Raw genomic sequence first — 11,095 nt, forward strand, 5'->3', positions numbered from 1 at the left:
GAATCCAAATCACCAAATAAGAGCACAAATACAGGACATAAAAGACAAAAATATCATAGAAAATATCAACAAAACGAAAAGCTGGTTCTTTGAAAGAATTAACAAGATTGATGGACCCTTAGTCTGAATGACCAAGAAAAAGAGAGAAAAAGCCCAAATAAACACAATCTGAAATACAAAAGATCAAATCACAACTGACCCCAAAGAAATACAAAAGATTATCAGAGATTACTATGTATACCTATATGGAAACAAACTTGATAACCTAAATGAAATGGACGACTTTCTGATATCACACAACCTCTGAAAGTTGAAACAAGAAGACACTGAGATACTAAATAGACAAATAACAGCCCAGGAAATTGACTCTGTCATACGAAAACTACTACTACAAAAAAAACCCTGGACCAGATGACTTTCCAGCAGAATTCTACAAAACGTACAAGGAGGAGCTGATACCAATCCTGTTGAAAGTATTCCAGGCAATTTAGAAGGATGGAATACTTCCCAAATCATTTTACAAAACTAACATCACACTGACACCCAAACCGGGTAAAGATCCAACCGAAAAGAGAACTACAGGCCAATAACCCTTATGAACATAGATGCAAAAATCCTCAACAAGATTCTAGCAAATTGAATCCAAAAACACATCTCAAAAATCATCCACCATGACCAAGTAGGCTTCATTCCCAGGATACAAGGCTGCTTCAACATTTGCAAAACCATAAATGTAATTAAATATATCAACAGATGCAAAACAAAAACCACATATATAATTAGATGCAGAAAAAGATTTTGATAAAATCCAGCATCCCTTCTTGATAAAAACCCTCAAAACACCTAGGTATAGAAGGAATATACCTCAGAATAGTAAATGCCATCTACAATAAACCCACTTCTAACATACTGCTAAATTGTCAGAAACTGGAAACATTTCCCCTGAAAACTGGAACAAGACAAGGCTGCCTACTCTTACTCCTCTTGTCCAACATTTTGTTGGAAGTCCTAGCTCAGGCAGTTAGAAAAAGGAAATCAGGGGTATCCAAATAGGAAAAGAGGAAGTCAAGTTATCCCTCTTTGCTGATGATATGATTCTATACTTTGAAAATCCAAGATAATCTGTCAAAAACCTGCTTGCACTGGGCAAAATCTCAGAGTACAAAATAAATGTGCAGAAGACAGTTGCATTCCTATACACCAACAACAGGCAGGCAGAGACCCCCCCAAAAAAAAACACAATCCCATTCACAATAGCCACCAAAAAAATGAAATACCTCAGCATCTTCCTAACCAGAGAAGTGAAAGACCTTTATAATGAGAACTACAAAGCACTGCTCAAAGATATCCAAGAAGACACAAACAAATGAAAAAGTATTTCATGCTCATGGATAGAAAGGCTCAACATTGTTAAAATGTCCATTCTACCAAATGCAATCTACAGACTCAATGCAATACCCATTGTTACCAACATCATTCTTCTCAGACCTGGAAATGACAATACAGAAATTCATATGGAAACATAAATAACCATGAATAGCCAAAACAACCCTTAGCAAAAGAAACAAAGCAGGAGGTATACAGACTTCAAACTTTACTATAAGCCTGCAGTAATCAAACCAGCCTGTTATTGGTACAAGAACAGAACACAGACCTATGGAACAGAATAGAGATTCTGGAAGCAAAGCCTCAATTTGTCAACAAACTCATCATTGACAAAGCCTCCAACAACAACCACTGGAGAGGAGAACCAATTCAGTATATGGTGCTGGGAAAACTGGTTGATCTCATACAGAAGATTGAATCAGGACCCCTACCTATCACCATACACAAAAATTAACTCTAAATAGATCAAAGACCTAAACATAAAACCTCAAACTATAAGAATCTTAGAAAAGGTAGGAGACATCCTTATGAAAATTAGAACCAGCAATCAATGCCTATTCAGAACCCTAAATATCCATACCTTTAGAAATAAGATAGACAAGTGGGACCTCATCAAACTAACAAGCTTCTGCAAAGTGTAAGAAACCATCAAGAGACCAGGGAGACAGCCCACAGAATGGGAAAAAGTATTTGCCAACTGTATATCTGACAAAGGCCTAACATCTAGGATCTACAAGGAACTCAAATGCTCCAAAAGGAAAAAAACAAACAGCCCCATTCAAAAGTGAGCAAAAGACATGAATAGACACTTTTCAAAAGAAGAGATATGGGCAGCCACAGACACATGAAAAAGTGCTTAACCTCACTCACCATCAGAGAAATGCAAATCTAAACCATATTGAGATACCATCTAACCCCAGTAAGAATGGCCATCATTAATAAAACAAACAACAACAGATGCTGGCAAGGATGTGGAGAAAAAGGAATGCTTCTACACTGCTGGTGGGAATGCAAACTAGTGCAACCTCTTTGGAAGGCAGTGTGGTGATTTCTGAAAGAACTAGAAATTGACCTTCCATATGACCCAGCAATTCCTCTTTTGGGAATACACCCGGAAGAACTCAAATAATTCTACAAAATATACCTGCACACGTATGTTTGTTCCATCTCTATTCACAATAGCAAAAACATGGAACCCACCATGTGGCCCATTGAAGCTGTACTGGATTAAAAAATGTGGTACATATACACAGTGGAATATTATGCAGCCATAAAGAAGGACAAACACATGGACTTTGCAGCAACTTGGATGAATTTAGAGTCTATCATACACAGTGATCTATCACAGAAACCAAGAACAGAGTACCATATGTTTTCACTCATAAGCGAACCTTGAACAATTATTATAATACTATAAGAAATGGATTTTACGTAGTTGGAAACTGTCATGGGAGGGGGGTGCAATTGGCAGTTGAGGGAAACTGCTAGTGGAGGCAGGGGCATACCTCATCAAGAAGGGTACCTACATAATCAACCTTTATATACCTAACCCTGAATTGTAACCCACACCTTTATAATTAAAAAATTAAAAAGAAATGTTCATCCTACCTAAGGTAATATACAGATTCAGCACAATACCCGTTAAATTACCAACATCATCCTTTTCAGACCTGAAATAACAATACAGAAATTCATATGGAAACAAACTACCATGAATAGCTAAAACAATTCTTAGCAAAAGAAATAAATCAGGAGGTATCACACTTCTGGAACTGAAAATTTACTATAAGTCTACTATAATCAAAATAGCCTGGTATTGATACAAGAACAGGCATATGAACCAATGGGACAGGATAGAGATTCTGGCAGTAAAACTTCAATTTCTTAACCAACTCATCTTTGACAAAGCCTCCACCAACAACCACTGGGGAGAGGAGAACCTATTCAGTAAACGGTGCTGGGAAAACTGGCTGATCACATGCAGAAGATTGAAACAGGACCCCTACCTCTCACCATGCACAAAAATTAACTAAATGGATCAATGACCTAAACATAAAACCTTAAACTATAAGAGCCTTAGAAAATGCAGGAGACACCCTTATTGTAATTGGAACTGGCAATCAATTCCTGATCAAAACCCCAAGTGCCCATGTCATAAGAGATAATATAGACAAGTGGGAACTCAACAAACTGAAAATCTCCTTCAAAGCAAAAGAAACCATCAAGAGAGTGAGGAGACAGCCCAAAGAATGGGAAAAAATATTTGCCAACTGTATATCTGGGAAAGGGCTAACATCCAGGATCTATAAGGAACTCAAACATGCTAAAAGGAAAAAAACAAACAGCCCCATTAAAAAGTGGGCAAAAGACATGAACAGACACTTCTCAAATGTAGATATACAGGCAGCCAACAGACACATGAAAAAGTGCCCAGCTTCACTAAACATCAGAGAAATGCAAATCAAAACCACACTGAGATACCACCTAGCTCCAGTCAGGATGGCCAACGTCAATAACGCAAAGAACTACAGATGCTGGAGAGGATGTGGGGATGAGAAAACACTTCTACACGGTTGGTGGGAATGTAAACTAGTACAACTTCTGTGGAAAACAGCGCGGCATTTCCTAAGAGGTCTAAAAATTGACCTTCCATATAACCCAGCAATCCCCCTTCTGGGAATATACCTGGAGGAACTAAAATCACTCTATGAAAAAGATACCTGCACACACATGTTTATTGCCCCATTTTCACACTAGCAAAAACATGGAGCCAACCATGCTGCCCATCAAAACTGGACTGGATAAAAAAAGGTGGTACACATACACAATGAAATATTATGCAGCCATAGAGAAGGACAAAAGTATGAACTTCGCAGCAACTTGAATGGATTTAGAGCAGGGGTCCTCAAACTTTTAAAACAGGGGGTCAGTTCACTGTCCCTCAGACCGTTGGAGGGGCGGACTATAGTTTAAAAAAAAACTATGAACAAATTCCTATGCACACTGCACATATTTTGAAGTGAAAAAACAAAACGGGAACAAATACGATATTAAAATGAAGAACAAGTAAAGTTAAATCAACAAACTTACCAGTATTTCAATGGGAACTATGGGCCTGCTTTTGGCTAATGAGATGGTCAATGTCCGGTTCCATATTTGTCACTGCTAGTTGTAAGACTGAGAGGAGAAGTCGAGAGACAGAGAGAGGGAGGGGAGTCGGAGAGTGCGACGCACATTCCACACATGCGCACTGCTGGCGGGTACAAGTAGGCTGCTAGGCAAGACAGGCAACGGGGGGATAAATGCCCTCGGTGGGCCGCATGTGGCCCGCGGGCCGTAGTTTGAGGACCCCTGATTTAGAGTCTGTCATACTCTGTGATCTATCACAGAAACTAAGAACAGAGTACCATATGTTCTCACTCATAAGCAGACCCTGAACAATTATCATAATTCTATAAGAAAGGGATTCACGATAGTGGGAAACTGCCAATTGGGGCGTGGGGGAGGCACGCTTCATCAATACCTGTACCTGATCTCAAACCAGGCAAAGGAGAGACCAACGGGAGGCCCAAACTTTACCTGTAGGATGACCACTTGTATATCTAATCCTGAATTTTACCCCACATCTTTTGATTGTTTGTTATATTTTGAATCAGAGTTTCACTCTGTCTCCCAGGCTGGTGTGCAATGGCACACTCACGGCCACGCCAGTGACGACCCACTGGGCTCAAGTCATCTTTCCACCTCAGTCTCCCAAGTAGCCAGAACTACAAGCATGTGCTACCATGCCTGGGTAATTTTTGATATATTGTAGAGACAGGTCTCACCAAGTTGCTCAGGCTGATCTCGAACCCCTGGGCTCAGGCAATCTTCTCGCCTCAGCCTCCCAAAGTGCTGGAATTACAGGCTTGAGCCACCGCTCCCAGCCTTACCCCACATGTTTAAAATAAAATTTTAAAAAGAAAATGCAAATATATAAATGGATGTGGTTTAAAGACATCGAGTTTGTAGTAATATCTTATACAGTAATAGAAAATTAATACACAGGCTCAACAGATAACCACACATTTTCTTCACTGCAATGAATCTGTGAACTGATACACACAATTCATGATATGCATGAAATAAAATCTTTTCTGCATTGGCAGTAGTGGGATACTGCCTGGGTGGGGGTGGAGACACAACATCAATAAGGGTACCTGAGCTCAAACCAGGCAAAGTGGGGACCGAAGGGAGGCCCAAACTTTACCTGTACGATGATGTCCACTTGTTTAACTAATCCTGGATTGTACCTCACATCTTTAAAATAAAATATATATAAAAGAAATAAAATCTTTCCTAACATTTTTGGTGCTTTTTCATTTATAATTTTATGTGATGCAATTAAATTTTAATACAATATTTTATTCCTTCATTGAACAAAAATTAATTTAATGCCTACTATGGACAAGGTATGACTTTATATGCCACAAATACAACTTAGATCAAAACAGCGCAAAGTTCCTGTGCTCATGTGCCTTACATTCTAGAGGATCTGCAAGAGAGACATGGAGCCACTGAAGCACTATAAGTCAAAAAAGTGACATGACTTGATTCACATTAGCAGGACTGTTGACCACTGTGAGAAAAATAGTCATGAGTAGCAAGTGAGGGGTCAGCACTAATGTCACAATTCAGTAGGGACAGGGTTATGGGGACTAAGAAAAGAAGAGGGCCTGAGGGATGGGAGGGAAAGAGAAAAGGGCTGGAAACGCAGGAGGTAAAGTAAAAGAACAGAGGGGGAAAATTCTAAAGCAGTGGAATTCTCAGATTTACACAGTGTTTTGTACGTTTTTCATACACCTGTCTACAGAACCTAGTAGGGTATCCTTTGCATTTATTAGTTAATACATTTGTGAACTGCCTAAAAACAAATGTCCTTATGTCAATCAGTTTCCAAAAAATACCAGGTGTCCCCATGAAATACCCCCATACCTCAGATGTGAGTCATTCATAAAGACCAGCAGTGCAGAAGCACAAGCAAAAGGCATTTTGACTGCATTGAGCACTTGCAATTCTGAGGTGATTCGAGTCTGTGCAGGCTCCTGATTGCAACATACAGTAACAAATCGTGCTTCTTTGTATCTATATGTCCTGGGCTAACACACAGAAACTCAGGGCTATGGAATAAAGATAAATTTAAAATACAAAATCCCAGAGTCACAGATACATAGACTAGGAAAATAAACTTGGGAACTTTGCCAGTGTGATTGCAATGCTGTTTAGACACATTTACCTATGAAGGGGCCAAAGCCACCTCTTTTTACTGATTAGAGTCCTGGCCTCTCAGTGGTTACCAATATTGTTCCACCCTCTGTAGTTAGTAAACAAAAGGGAAACTGGTTTCTAGGAGACTCTTTCGGGTGCCTTCAGACACAACTTCTCCAGGTTTAAAGAGAAAACTCCTGTCTCTACACCTCCATTACCAAGGGAGCTCACTCTCTGGCATCAGGCTTTCTGTGAGTTTTTTTCTGAGTCCTGAGAGAGAGATGGTGAACGGGAGGAAGGGAGTCAGTTCAGGGAGAAGGATTTCAGGAGGAGAAGTGAAGAGAAATGGGCTGGGCCCAGTCTGGGGGTTTCTTCCTGGTTTTCACAGACAGATCCTGCGTCAGGACTCGGGGAAACAGTGTGACAAAGAGCGCTCGGTGCAGGAGGAGAAGGATCAGGGCAAATCCCAGGTCCCTGGGCATGGCTCTCAAGGTCCCATCCCCTGAGTTTCACTTCTCGCCCAACCTGTGTCGGGTCCTTCCTCCTGGATACTCATGACGCGCCCCAACTTCTCATTCTCACTGGGTGTCGGGTTTGAAGTGAAGCCAATCAGCGTTGCCGCGGTTCCCGGCCCTGAAGTCCTCAGGGACCCACAGGAACCCAGAGTCTCCCCAGATCCTGATGATGGGGTCATGGAGCCCCGAGCCCTTCTCCTACTGCTCTCAGGGGCCCAGGCCCTCACGGAGACCCGGGAGGGTGAGTGCGAGGTCGGGAGGGAAAGGGCCTCTGCGGGAAGGAGCGAGGGGCCAGCCCAGCGAGGGCGTAGGACCCGGGGTAGCCTCGTCTCAGTCGCCCCCGGCCCTTTCCCTCCCCTCCTCTCCCTTTCCCTCTGCCCCTTTCCACCTCACAAGCACTCTCGCCCCCTCCTCCCCTCCTGCCCATCAACCTCGGAACTGGGGATCTGCGTCTGGAGGAGGGTCGGGCCGCGTCTCAGCCCCTCCCTCCCCCCAGGATCCCACTCCCTAAGGTATTTCTACACCGCCGTGTCCCCACCCGGCCACGGAGAGCCCTGGTACACCTCTGTCCGCTACGTAGACAACACTCGGTGCGGTTCGATAGCGACGCTGCGAACCCGAGATGGGAGCCGCGGGCGCAGCGGGTGGAGCAGGAGGGGCAGGAGTATTGGGATCCGAACACACGGATCTGCAAGGAGCAAGCACAGAGAGCCGAGGGAACTTGCGGAGCCTGCCTGGCTACTACAACCAGAGCGAGGCCGGTGAGTGACCCCGGGCCAGGGTCACAGGTCACGACCTTTCCCATCCCCTACGGACTGCCTGAGTCGTCCGAGTCTCTGGGTCCGAGATTCACTCAGAGGCTGCGGGACTCTCAGAGACCCGCGACCTGGGAAGAGCCTCAGGCGACTTTGGTTTCAGTTTTGGTTTAGACCAAAATCCTCGTGGGCTGGTCAGGACGGGGAAGGGACAGAGTGGGCGGGGCTGACCGCGGGGGCGGGGCCAGGGCCTCACACCCTCCAGGTGATGTATAGCTGCGACGTGGGGCCGGACGGGCGCCTTCTCCGTGGGTACACACAGTTCGCCTACGATGGCGCGGATTACCTTGCCCTGAACGAGGAAATGCGCTCCTGGATAGCGACGGACACGGCCGACTCAGATCTCGAAGCTCAAGTTAGAAGAGAGTGGTGTCACGGATCACACCAGGGCCTACCTGGAGGGCAGGTGTGTGGAGTCCCTCAGCAGACACCTGGAGAACGGGAAGGAGTCACTGCAGCGTGCGTGTACCTGGGACCACGGGGGCACCTCCTCAATCTCCTGCAGATCTGCCGGGCTTGACCTCCACAGGGAGGGGAGGAAAATGGGGTCAATGCTAGACTATCGCCCTCCCCGTGGTCCAAACAGGAAGAATCCTCCTGGGTATCCAAATCCTGTTCCAGAGAGTGACTCTAAGGCCCACCCTTCTCCTTGGGACAATAAGATATGGAGTCTCTCAGTGAAGAGAGAGGAAGACAATCCATGAAAGGTGGATCAGCGGTTCCCTTTGACCCCTGCAGCAACCTTGGGCACCTTAACTTTAACTTTCTCTCAGGCCTTGTTTTCTACCTCACACTCAGAGTGTTTGGAGGTCTGACTCCAGCTCCCCAGAGTCACTTGAACTCCACTCAGGTCAGGACCAGAAGTCCCTGTTCTCCCCTCAAAGACTAGAATTTTCCAAGGAATAGATTATTCCAGTTGCCTGTGTCAGGCTGGTGTGTGAGCTTTATGCTCCCTCTCCAACCCCCACTTGTCTTGTCATTCTCAGGATGGTCACCTGGGTGCTGCTGGAGTGTCCCATGAGGAATGCAAAGTGCCTGAATTTTCTGACTCTTATTCAGATCCCCCAAAGACACATGTGACTTGCCACCCCAGCCCTGATGGGGATGTCACCCTGAGGTGCTGGGCCCTGGGCTTCTACCCTGCGAAGATCACACTAACCTGGCAACAGGATGGGGAGGGCCAAACTCAGGACATGGAGCTTGTGGAGACCAGGCCTTCAGGGGATGGAACCTTCCAGAAGTGGGCAGCTGTGGTGGTGCCTTCTGGAAAGGAGCAGAGATACACGTGCCATGTGCAGCATGAGGGACAGCCAGAGCCCCACACCCTGAGATGGGGTAAGGAGGAGGATGAGAAGTCAAGTCACTTCTCAGGGAAAGCAGGAACCCTTCTGGAGATTTTCAGCAGGGTCAGAGCTGAGGCCTGGGGGTCAGGGCCCCTCACCTTCCTTTCCTTTCCCAGAGCCATCTTCCCAGATCGCTATCCTCCTCATGGGAATCTTTGCTGACCTGGTTTTCCTTGGAGCTGTGGTCACTGGAGCTGTGATGTGGATTAAGAAGAGCTCAGGTAGGAAAGGGGTGAGGAGTGGCATCTGGGTTTTCTTGTCCCACTGAGAATTTCAAGTTTTAGGTAGATGTGTGTCTTGCCTCCTTACTGGGAAGTATCTACCACACATAGGTGCTTATCCTGCCTGGGGCCCTGTGTGACAACACTTACCTACTCTTTTGCATAGAATATATGGAAATAAAAGAAAGATGTTTCACTTTTTTGGCTGTGGTGATGGGGACCTGATTCCCAATAGTCACAGGTTGCAGGGAATGTCTCTGCTCAGAGCAGACCTCCAGGGGGCAGTTGGTTCAGTTCCTACACATTTCCTTTCCTCTTGTTTCTTGATTTTTGCCCTGGGTCAGTTTGGGAAAATTATCTGGGGTCCAAGATTAGGGGTTCCTCTAGAAACATGGCCCTGTCTCCTCCCTGGCCTCTCACTGAACATTTTCTTTCCACAGAAAATGGAGGGAGCTACTCTCAGGCTGCAAGTAAGTATGGTGGCCATGATCCCTCAGATTCTTGGAATAGTGTAGATAGGAGCCCATGAGGGAGCTCACCCACCCCATAATTCCTCTTGTACAACATCTCCTGTGGACTCTGACCAGGTCCTGCTTTGTTCCACCCCAGGTGGTGACACTGTCCAGGGCACTGATATGTCTCTCAGCTTGTAATGTGACCCTGGGAGGCCTAATGTGGTGGGGGAGGGAGTAGGACTGAGGGGACACTACTGGGCTATGCAGATTTAAGGGACATTTTGAGTGTGTGGTGGATTGTTCAGCAGTTCACCACTCACCATGACTGACCTGCATTTGTTCTTGACTTTCCTTCTGTAGCGTGACACAGCTGCCTTTTGTGGGACTGAGACATTGATTTGTTCATGACTCCCCTCTGTGGCTTCAAGAGCCTCTGACTTCTTTTTCTACAAAGGACATTTGAATGTGTCTGCATTCCTGTTAAGATCATGTGACGGTGTGGGGAGATCATCAACCCACCCTCTTGTCCACATTGACTCCCTTCCCCACCCTAACCTGTGTGCCTCCCCTGATCATCTTTCCTGTCCCGGAGAGGTGGGACTAGGATGTCTCCATCCCTATCTCTATGTCATGATGTACTGAGCTGCAACTTTTTACTTCCCTAATGAAAATAAGAATCCAGCCAGGCTCGGTGGCTCAGCTTGTAATCCCGCGCTTTGGGAGGCCAAGGTGAGTCAATTGCCTGAGCTCGCGGATTCGAGACCTGCCTGGGCAACTTGGCGAGACCTCATCCCTACAATAAATAAAAAAAATTAGCCAGGCGTGGTAGTATGCGCCTGTAGTTCCAGTTACTTGGAAGGCTGAGGCGGAAGGATGCCGGGGCCCAGCAGGTCGAGGCTGCAGTGACCAGGAGCGTGCCACTGCACTCCAGTCTAGGCGACAGAGTGAGACTCCAACTCAAAAAAAAAGAAAAGAAAAGAAGAATCCAAATATAAATTTGTGTTTTAAATTCTTGCCATGAGAGGTTGATGAGCTAATTAAAGAAGAAGATTTCTAAAATAAGAGCGGAAGTAAGTAGAAGATCAGAGAACCTTCTAGAATCCACATATTTGT

At 45.3% G+C, this 11,095-nt stretch overlaps 1 pseudogene across 1 annotated transcript; it reads left to right on the forward strand.

The window, feature by feature from the left end:
- Window positions 1-7,325: 7,325 nt before the first annotated feature.
- Window positions 7,326-10,683, forward strand: LOC103275154 (annotated as a pseudogene). The gene is made up of 7 exons (XR_002481250.1): window positions 7,326-7,389; window positions 7,645-7,909; window positions 8,152-8,428; window positions 9,023-9,298; window positions 9,423-9,527; window positions 9,968-9,997; window positions 10,343-10,683. The product of XR_002481250.1 is annotated as an HLA class I histocompatibility antigen, B-14 alpha chain-like (transcript).
- The last annotated feature ends 412 nt before the right edge of the window (window positions 10,684-11,095 follow it).

This window comes from Carlito syrichta, unplaced genomic scaffold (genome assembly GCF_000164805.1).
Source record: "Carlito syrichta isolate Samal-C Ts95f unplaced genomic scaffold, Tarsius_syrichta-2.0.1 Scaffold315338, whole genome shotgun sequence".
In the NCBI taxonomy this organism is placed as follows: domain Eukaryota; kingdom Metazoa; phylum Chordata; class Mammalia; order Primates; family Tarsiidae; genus Carlito; species Carlito syrichta.